Source organism: Manacus vitellinus, unplaced genomic scaffold (assembly GCF_001715985.3).
Source record: "Manacus vitellinus isolate BGI_N305 unplaced genomic scaffold, ASM171598v3 scaffold_4_pilon, whole genome shotgun sequence".
Lineage (NCBI taxonomy): Eukaryota > Metazoa > Chordata > Aves > Passeriformes > Pipridae > Manacus > Manacus vitellinus.
The window spans coordinates 29,646,082-29,656,810 of NW_021940604.1; positions in this window are offsets into that span (position 1 = coordinate 29,646,082).

Genomic DNA, 10,729 nt, shown 5'->3' on the forward strand with positions numbered 1-10,729 from the left:
CAGCCATCTCAAAAAGGTGAAACAGATTTTCTTAAAGTTTTGTGAGGAAAGCATAATCCTATAGTGAACAGTGTGAACACCAAATCTCATCCCAGAGTTAATTTCTGTAGCCCATTTATAAATCTTTGAAATACAGGTTTGTAATAGAAATACTGACAGACCCTTAACAATAGTGCTGCTGTAATGAGATTTGTCATTTATGATTAATTGAGGATAGTCTTAAAACATCTTTTCTAAAAGCATCTTCTTTCCATTGGATTTATTTCCCATAAAGTTATATCACAAAAATCAGTTCCCCAATTTTGTCAAGTGGAGAGACGTTCTGCTTATTTACCCTTAATGATAATCCAAGCTTCTGAGAAGTAATAATTTCATCTGTGTCACTTCAATCAAACTGTTTTTATTGAAAACCTACGAAAGCAGGTTCTAGCAATCTGCAGTGTTTTTAATAATGTATTTCTAATTGATATATTGTTTTAAAATCTGTGAAATACAAATGGATTTGAAACAAATGTATGCCTAATTACATGATTGAACTAAGAATAATAAAAAAAAAGAATGGTTCACTGAAGACTATTTAAAAAAATATTTCATTCTAAATGTTTCACTTAGTGCATTAATACCACTTTGTGAATGCAGTTCGTTTACTCTAGTGTAATTGAATTTGCTTGTTAATCTGTTTCCAAAAGGTGTTAAAAAATACAGCTGCATAAGCAAATGGAATTTTACAAAAATGAATATTTATGAAGATCCAGATTTCCTTATTCCCAAAGGAATGATCAAATTTTACTCTAAATCTTTAAAAAGATTTTTTATCTTGCTTCTTGCATGTATTAGTGATGCGGGCTGCTTATTAATCAATGTTTAACAATGTAATTACAGCTGGTTTTAGTCTTACCAGATAACACAGATTAATAAATGACCTGCAACTAGTGAAGTGTGTAGAAAGGGTAATGAATTCCTTCCATCAGCACATTAATTTATTAGTAATAAACAAAGAGTATGATGAATTAGAAGAATTTATAGAGTTTCTGAATATTGCAACAAAATTTCCAGATGAAAGCATTTAATCATGCAGTTTTCATTCTTTTTTTTTCCTTTGTAGCAACTTCGTGAGCTATACCGTGCTGGGATTTGCTTTTCTGAGCTGTGTTAAGCTATCCATTGAAAGTCAGTTTTCCAGAGTTTTATATCAGTTCACATTGATTCAGCTCATACTTCTACACACCAATTTTACCTGTCACTGAAGTTGGTGGAACTTTGATGTGAACTAATTAAATTCTTTCCTTATAGCAAAACAACTTAAGGCAGCTGAGAAAAGCACTGCTGAATTAGTCCTGTCTCTACAGTGGCCATAACTGTGTGGAATTCTTTTGGAGAACAATATGCACTTGCAGTTAAAAAGAAGCAGTCACAGAAGTAGCCTGATTAATGTGGCCTAACTGTTGCTGCAGTGGGGTTATCATGTATATCTGCATGCTAGAGAGACATAACAGTAAAAACCATACGCAAATGTAATTTTAAAATAATTTTGTTATTTTAGGCTCCTAATGAACTCTTCTGGCTTTTCATCATTTCGATACAGACAGACACCTTTTGAAATTGAAGTTAGACCTTTCTGAGAATTGGATAATTTCATATGTACAGAAAAACTGAAGGTGGAGAAAAAAAGGTAAGGCATTGATAATACACGATACCAATGGCATCATCAGTAATTACATCAAACAGCAACAAAACTCTTAAGTGGCTATCACAATATCCATAGTAATAATCCAGTACATCCCTCTGCACAGCACAGAAGCCTCTCTTTTTTATGCTTTCACTCCTGCTACTCTACTTCCTTGAGCTGCCCCTCTCCTCATTTTGACAGGAAGGAGGCGGAGGCAAGCTCTACACTTAATCTTCCCTCACTCCTCTCATTTCTCCACAGTCTTGAAACAGAGCCAAAAGAGTGAGCAAGCAGAGTCATGTAGATCTGCTGTGCCCTTAGGTGTGAGAGGGTGCTTCCCAAGGACAAGTAGTACTGTATCTCAGTGAGAATGTGCAGAAGAAGGCAGTTTGAACATCTCTGATCTGACTGTACCTTACTGTCTCAACTGCAGGTCAAATTTCCTCAGGAACAATTCCCAACCTCCTAGAAAAATCAGACTGACGGAAAGGTAATGGGAGAAGAGGTGGAGAGAGAGGTCTCCATTCTCACAAAAGAATGCAGAATTTTTGTTCCCTGTAGAATCTAATACTATCCAGATACTTCATATTGTAGATTTTAATTTTTTTTTAATATCTAGATAAACAACATTTGAAAGCTTTAAATGGTATAGCTCATTATAAGGTAGAAATATTAGCAGATGGAAATCTTAGCAGGTGCATAAAAACTAACTCCAGGGGTTCACATCAGGTAAGGCTCAGGCTCACAGCACTTGGTAATTGGAAGCATGTGCAGAGAACTATTAGAAGAGCTCAGAACCTACTGTGCTTTGACCAACATCCAGCCCTATTACCTATGTGCATCTAAATACTGCGCTGACTTCTATGAGAACTGTATAGGTGGAAGAATTGCAGCAGTGATTCTCAAAGTGGCACAGTGACAGAAGCATATCCAGGGGGAACCTAAGGCTAAGGGCACGTCTAAAGGGAATTCACAAGCAGACATCAGTGTGACTGTACAAGCTAAGCCTAAAAATATTCATAGATTTCAGTAGGTTAGAATAGGCTGTAATGAATTATGTAACTGTCATGAATTCTTGCCAAAAAGCTCCAACTAGCATAATGTTGTTGCAATTATGTCAATTCACAGGAGATAAGAGACTGGTCCTCTGTAAACAGTGTTTCGTGCATGAAACTATATTATCTCTACATTCCATTTATCTATGACTGCTGAATTTATGAGGAAATTATGTATGTAGACACATACATATGCATATTTGACAAATAAATGTACTGAAAAGTCTCAGTCTGAACAGATATGGTACAGTACTTGTTTTGAGAGAAAAGTATCTTAAATTAATCTCCTAGTGAATCCGAATTTGAATGAAGCTCTTGCCAGCTGCCAGCAGTTACTCACAGGTACAGTAGAGGCAGTGCAGACTTAAAGCTATGTACTTATTTCAGCTGGAAGGAATGTGACAAACTATGGTATTTTGCTAAGCCTGATTAAGCATCTAAAATCTAGTTTAATTATGCTACAGCTGGTTATATGCAAGGCACATTATATGGCAGGACGAAGAGGCTGAACTAGTAGTAAAGCCTTACTGTTTCTCTCTGAGAGAGAGAAAGCTTTCCATAGGCATGCTACAAGACAGCCTTCAGAGCACTGACTTGCAAATCATAGCAAGGGGCAGAGCTAGGGCCAGACCTGGGGAAGGAAGAATGATTTGGGACAGGGCTGCAAGCAGCAAAGACTGAGACTGGTCTTTCAGTGCACCAGGCAGCTTTAGGAGTGTGCCATAATTTTACAGGCCCCCTCAGCATTTTGGGATACAATGAGAGCATTTTTATCTTACCAAATGAGGACACAAAGAAGACTTAATTCTCTCTCAGCCTGTCATGCTCTTTGACTGTAAATTTTAAGAGGCACGCAATGCTGGGGTTTTGGGTAGGGTTTTTGTTTGTTTGCTTGGGGTTTTTGTTTTTTTTTTTGCTTGGTTGGGTTTTGTTTATGGTTTGGGTTTTTTGGGTTGGTTGGTTCGTTGTTTGGGGGTTTTTTTGTGTAGCAACATTCACTGATAAGTCTGTGCCCATTTTGGGAAAAAAAAATTCCCACTGCCCATATGGAATGATTAGGAAGATATATGTTAACAATGAAGAAGGAACAGTAGTGCAGAATTTTTCTCCTGGAATTCAGGAGGCTGATTTCTGCTAAAATGTCCTTGACAGATGCCCTGGTCTGGCAAACTAATTTTTCTCTTTTGTTTTTTTTTTTCCTTAACAGTGAAGTTCAATTAAGTGAGTTTATTTCTTACTGTGGGGCTTACTACAGTAATACAGCAGTTATAGAAATTTGTCCAGTAGTGTACTAATAACATAAATGAAAAAATACAAAATCATATTACCTCACAGACAGCATAAATCTGAATTCTTTGGTTTTAAGGTTCAACCTGCCAGATATATTAATTCATTTCCTTTCCTGTAATGTTATTTGAATATTTGGTTATATTTGATAAAGAACAAATTTAAGAAGCAAACGGAAATAGAAGATGTTGTTAATTCACGTATCACAGTTGCCTTTTACTTTAATGTTTTGGACTGTACTATTAAAAAGGGCAAAAATAAAATTTCAAATAAAATGATACATGATAGCCTGTTGAATCTCCCCAAAGTACACTGTTAAGATCAAAATAATTATAGAGTGTGAGGTAGGCAACCGTCAAGAATTAAAGTCTGGCTATGAGATGGAAAACAAAGTGCATTAGCAAATAAATGGTTGATTTAATAATAAACACAAGAAAATTATAGGATGCTCCAGGATATGTAGTATGAGTAGAAAATATATTTGTTACCTACTGTGGAAGTTGTAGACAACAGTGTGGCAAAAGATTATTTAGGTTAGCCTGAATAACCTAAAAATAGGTTATGCTGTGGATTAGAAACTCTAAGCAACTGAGCAACACAATAACAGATGAATTACTGCAGACAGCTGACATGTTATTCAATAGAAAGAAGAAGAAAAGAAAAAAATCAAAAAACAATTATTCAATCACAATGATGGGCTCTAAATTTATTGCAACCACTTAAGAAAAAGACCTAGACATCACTTACAACACTACAGTTCAGTGACAACCGCTAATTGTGCCATCACTGAGGGAAAAAAAAAGACCAAACACCAACAAAAATAATTTGCAAGCAATTGAAGCTATGGTCTTGAAAAACCTGTTATAAAAAGAAACTACACCCCTCTACACCACTTAACTCTTCTTACTGCTACAGTTCAAATCACCTTCTCAAGAACGATATGCAAAAGGACAAAAAAATGATTTCTTGAAATTAAGTGCTTTCCATCTGAAGGAGCTTGAAAGATACTTATTGTTTAGTTAAGAGTGTCACTCACTAAGCTTGAGTAGCACCTACCTCTCACCTAGATCAATGGAATGACTTACATGCGGAAAACATTATCTGAACTGAGGCCTTAGACAGAAGACAACTAAGAATTTGCTTGGTAAATGTACGTGTATTATAATAATTAAAAGAAAAAAACTATTCAGAGGTGAGTGGGTTGAAATTATCCATTTTGTGGTGCACATTATCATGGGGATAGAGATAGCTAATCTGGTTGCATGAAGGACAGAAGGGGTCCACAAGCAGTGTTACAGTATACAGCTTTATATCTAAGTCTGCATGCACTGATCCTGGCAGGTGTTATATTGCCCTTTAGGGTCAACTATAGCAAAGACTTTTTGCTCCATTATGTGGTCATGTAGCTTAATTTTACAGAGGATTTGCATCATCCCTGCATTTGTATTAGAAGATTAGACAAACCAGAATTGACTGTATAAAGACAGTTTGTTACACTATGATAAACAGTAAAGAAATCCCAAGCCAAAACTACAGTCGGCAAATTCAAGCCAAAAGTAAATGCATCCTGAATAAAGCATTACTTACCCATGAAGCACACCATCAGGTGCACTTTCATATTTGAAGGAGTTAAAGTATGTAAGGTCCTGTAATTTAATGTATCTGGTAAGCATCGATTATCCGAGGACAGAACAAACTTCAGCAGATTAATACGTGTATTACTTGTCAGAAATCTGGTTTACTTGCAGTGGATAATAAGAGATCATAAGATAATAAGAGTTTTGGGGGGAGGTAAATCAACAGACCAGGGCAGAAGTGGCAGTACATCTGAATGGAAACTTGACAGTATATGTGAAAGACGGCAAAGAAGGAAATCTGCAGAGGGTTGTACTCCCAAGGGATGCAATTCTTAAATTATTCTACTTCAAGGAACACCTTCTCTCATACACTTTGGCAACTTTCCTGTCAGTAGTGATGCTTCACATTGCTACACTTCCTGGATCTAGAGGTGAAAGTACTGGAACTCCTGCCATTGCAATCTGTATTTTCTCTTTCAGAACTAAATAAGGGTTATTGCATCTGTTCTTTTATCCTTTCCCCTCCTACCTCCTAACACAGAAGGGAGATTGAGAGGAGAGACACTTTCATGCTCTCTCACAGAAGGAAATAAGGAAATAGAGAGACTGAGACTGACTAGAAGAGGAGGTATTATGTGGAAACAGGAAATCCGCTGGGTCTGATTTTTCACCTCAGCTGGGCTGAAAGAAGAATCTAGGACTGTCACAGATGGAAGTGATTGGATGTCACTTGTACTGAATAAGAACAGGAAGATACGAACCTCATTGGAGCATATTGCTAGAGTTTATCTGCTACTTACAACTAATTAACTAAAATATGAATTAGCTGCCCTTATGGTCAGGCTCTTCTGTACACAATTTTTAGTATGACAAACATCCTAGGAAAATTGAAACTCTGAACCTTACAGATTATCGAAGTCAACAATTTGCTTATATGTGTAGATGCTTCTTGCTGCAGCTGGGCACAAAGACATTCCTTTAACTCATAGGTGAGCAAGAGAAATTACCTCCTCTCAGAATATCTCCAGATGCTATCGCAGGATGATGGTACTGGCTTGTCCTGCTCAGGCTTCCCACAGGAAGGTCCACAGCAAAATGTGATGTACTAACAGACTGAAGAATGGTCAACAAAGAGGCGGTATATTCTCCAATGGCTCTTGTTCCTCAGTAAGACAGTTTTCAAATTCAGGTTTATCAAGGGAAGTAGTCTCAAAGGACCCAAGCATGCTTTTGGACCCCATACAACTCTGCTATTGTTCCTTGGGAAAGGTAGAGGCATTTCATGTTCACATATATGTAAAACATGAACTTAATTTGTACTGTTCTATGGAATGTATTTAATTTCCATTAAATAACAAGATGACATACCTTCTTATCTCTATTTCTGGACAGTGTTTCTCAAAGTGTATTGAAAATTCATAGATTTGGAAAACATGATCTAGGTATCTGTTTAAATCTCCCAAGAGAAAATTTGACAGTGAATTTTTATTACCATACTGATATAAGTAAAGACTTCAAATGTGGAGCTTTACAGCACTATTTTTGATTTGTGTTAACTAAAATAGTTAAAAAAAACAACAAAACCAAGATGACATTTTATCTAGAAAAAGAATTGTTTATATGAACATGCCTTTCAACAAGCCAGTCCCAATTCTCTACAATTTCTTTATGAGGCAATAATAATTATTTAATACATTGTCTTATTTACTATAATAGAGCTACTCTGACTTATAAATCCACCAGAACATCTGAAATTGACACTGTGTGGCAAATTCGTCTCTGGTCCAGATTTGGAATGTAAGTGCCATTACATTTGTAGGACTAAATGCAAAGTCTGATAAAATAATTTATTATATACCTATTAATTATAAGTCAAATGTCACTATGTCACTGAATTTTAAATTAAAAAATATACAAAAATTGACAAAAATTGCACAAAAATGTGTACTTCATATTTCATAGAAAATCTTATGCACAGATAAAGAACTGTTTAGGGATTGCTTAGATTAACACCACAAATTCTGGGTTTAAAAGACTTCCTTCTATTACTTAAGCCTCATTTCTGCCTTTGCTACTGTAAATACAGTTCAAATATTTTTTGTCAAAACCAGTTTTAATGATTCTTCTCCTGTGGACTGAACCAAGCTCAATACCATTTACAGAAACTATATCTGAGGCTAACCTTCAACACCACTTTCAAATTATTGAAATTTTGCTTCAGTCCTTAACAGAGCAAAGAAAGAATGTGTAATTTCTGCAAAAAGGGAATTTGTGAAAACAGAATTCTGTCACCATTTCCAAGCCATGCTCATTTCCTTACATATGCTTGTATAGACTTAGAATTCATTCCATATTTCTTGTATCACAATTTCAGATCGAGTTATGTGGTGAAGATAGAGGTGGTGAAGATTAGCCAATTTTAAGGGGGAAAATATTTGAATATATCTCCAAAGTTTACTTAGACCATTGCAATTCAGTATGGTGAATCTCGGCTAGTATGAAGTTAATATCACCATAGAGAAGCTTGGTAATGTCAAGAAAGCCATTCTAACTATGAGTAAAAATAAAAGACAGAATCTGGCGTACAGACTTGGAGTTAGGAAAAAAAGGACAAAACAGAATAAAATAATAAAGTGACATAAATATCTTGAATTACATTGTTCTGTTTCAGTTAACTGTTTACTTTGGTGGTGTCTGAATCTTAACACATTGAGTTGAATGAAGTTCCCAGTTGCTTTTTTTCTTTTCTTTTTCTGTCAGAGGTTTTGTTACCAAATCTGAGGGTTGTAGGCCATTTAGCTTGAGTGTTTTGGTTCAGTTGTAATATTTCTCTTTTCTGTCTTTCTTTGCAGATGTAACTCTCAGCTGGATGAGATGCAATACAGGCTGCGCGTCCTACGGAATACAATTGAAGTGTTACAAAACACTACAAATAAGGTTTTCAAATTCTGAATCAATTTCACAAAGATTTAATGTGCAAGAAGCACAAAAAAGACCACAACATGAATAGACCCTCTTAATGTATATTAATTATTTTGATGTGCCTGTGAATATATACGTGACTGTTTTAACAAAGCAGTACATATCGTATGTCATCTTTACCTCAATTTACAACTATCAGGAAGACAGGGCATTAAAAACGAGTTGATCAAGAAGAGGAACATACTTTTTTTTTAATCTCTTTTTTACATTCTTTATACACTCAGTCATGTGCACTTATATCCTTTGTGTGGTTACCATATTTACATATTTTTAAATACCCTTATATGTATACAGATCTCATTCATGTATTATACACATACAATATTAGATTGTAAAATATAGTACAATATAACCTGTATAAATGCAGGTGATGATGAAAGTGAGTGTCTGGCCTAACACTATATGCAGGATATGAATATATCTCGTTACCATTTCAGCTTTTCTGTTAATTTGTTAATTTAGCAAGTTTCTGCATTTTTATGAACATAGTCATTCAAAGAGTGAATACAATTTTATTTTTTTAGCACATTCTGTAGGTTAAAAATTGTCTTTTTGGGTTAATGATGTTGTAGTGAAATGCCAGCACTTCATGCTAGGAAATTATGGAGGACTAACTAGGTTGAAGACTTCCTATATCCGTTTTAATCACTGTTACAATATATGCCACATGAAAACCAGCTTTACCTATGAAAATTTGCCAAGAAGTTACAAAATACCTGCATGCGAGTATTTATGAAACAAAACAACCTTTTTAAAAGAAGATAAGCAAACTCACTGTTCTGTACAGCTCCCCTTTCTGAGTACACACGCATGAGGATGGGAATGACACATGACAGAGGATGAGAGAATCAAGAGCCCATACTTTGCCTACACTTATCATGGTATCCAGCATATCAACAGAGCATTCCGAAGGAAATGCAAAACCTGTCATATTCTAAGCCATATTAATTATTCAGCAAGTGTAAGGAATACAGCACATTTTTGAGGCTCTCTCCACATCATTCTCGGAAGTAATGAGGAGTCCACAGGGAAAGTGCTCAGAGCCCACAGTATAGTGGCTGTTTATCTGACAATGCTGAACATAGTATTGTTATTATTGTTGTTATATTATTATTATTAATAATAATAATTCTAATTTTGCCTTATCTACCTATAAAGGTTCCATAAATACACCTCCCCGAATTTAAATTTCCATTTGTGGCATAACATTTTCTATATCAGCATCCACATCTGCGCAAGGCTTGTGTCAGATTCCCGCATAATCTTGCCACAGAATTGCAATTACACCCCCCGTTCTTCACTGCCTTCGCCTGCTTCCAAGACGATAATCACTTATTCTGTTTACATCGCAATATCCACCCTCCGAAAGGACACGGCGATGCACTTTTAGCGGATCAGTAGAAAACCCGGTCCGTGCCGCTCGGCATCAGCCTCGGGAAGGTTGCGCGGGACAGAGCCGGAGGCAGGGGCCAGGAGGAGGGGTGCGCGGGGAGAGGAGTGCGGTCGGGGCCGGCGCCTCTCTCCGCGGAGGATGCGGAGCACCGGCGCGGCCCGGGAGAGGAGCGCTCCCGCCGAGGGTGCGTAAACACCGTGCCCTTCGCACCATCCTCCGCTCCGCAGCCTCGCTCGGGCAGCGGTAAGTTTTTGTGTCCGTCCCTCAGTTGTTTCACTCGTCGAAGGAGCGAGGGATGGGTTTGGAGAAAGGAAAGCGAAAGGGAGGGGGTCCGATAGAACTCTGAGAAAAGCTCTCCCCGTCCCTGTTTGAACGCTGACAAAAGAGATTTGGCAAGTTCCTCTCTCCCTCCGGTTTTACTTTATTTTTTTTCCTCCCTCTCCTATTTAAATTGTCTCATTGTTGGAGGATTACACGCGCTTCAGGTTACACCCGACGGGGGGCGGAGGGGAAGCAGCCGCTCCTTCTCCTCCCCAAATAATAACTATATTGTCATTAACCTGCTCTTCGTATTTGGGGCAAATCGGAGACGCGGGGCTAAAAATCTCAATGAAACAGAGGGAAGGGAGGCCGAGTGATGGTAGCCTCGAGGAACTTGACTTTTGTTACGGAGATGCCTCGGGGCACCATCCCGCAGCTCCCGCCGAAGTTTCCCTTTCGGTGGCAGCAGCCCAGGTGCGCGCTCAGCCCGGTCACGGGCGGGCAC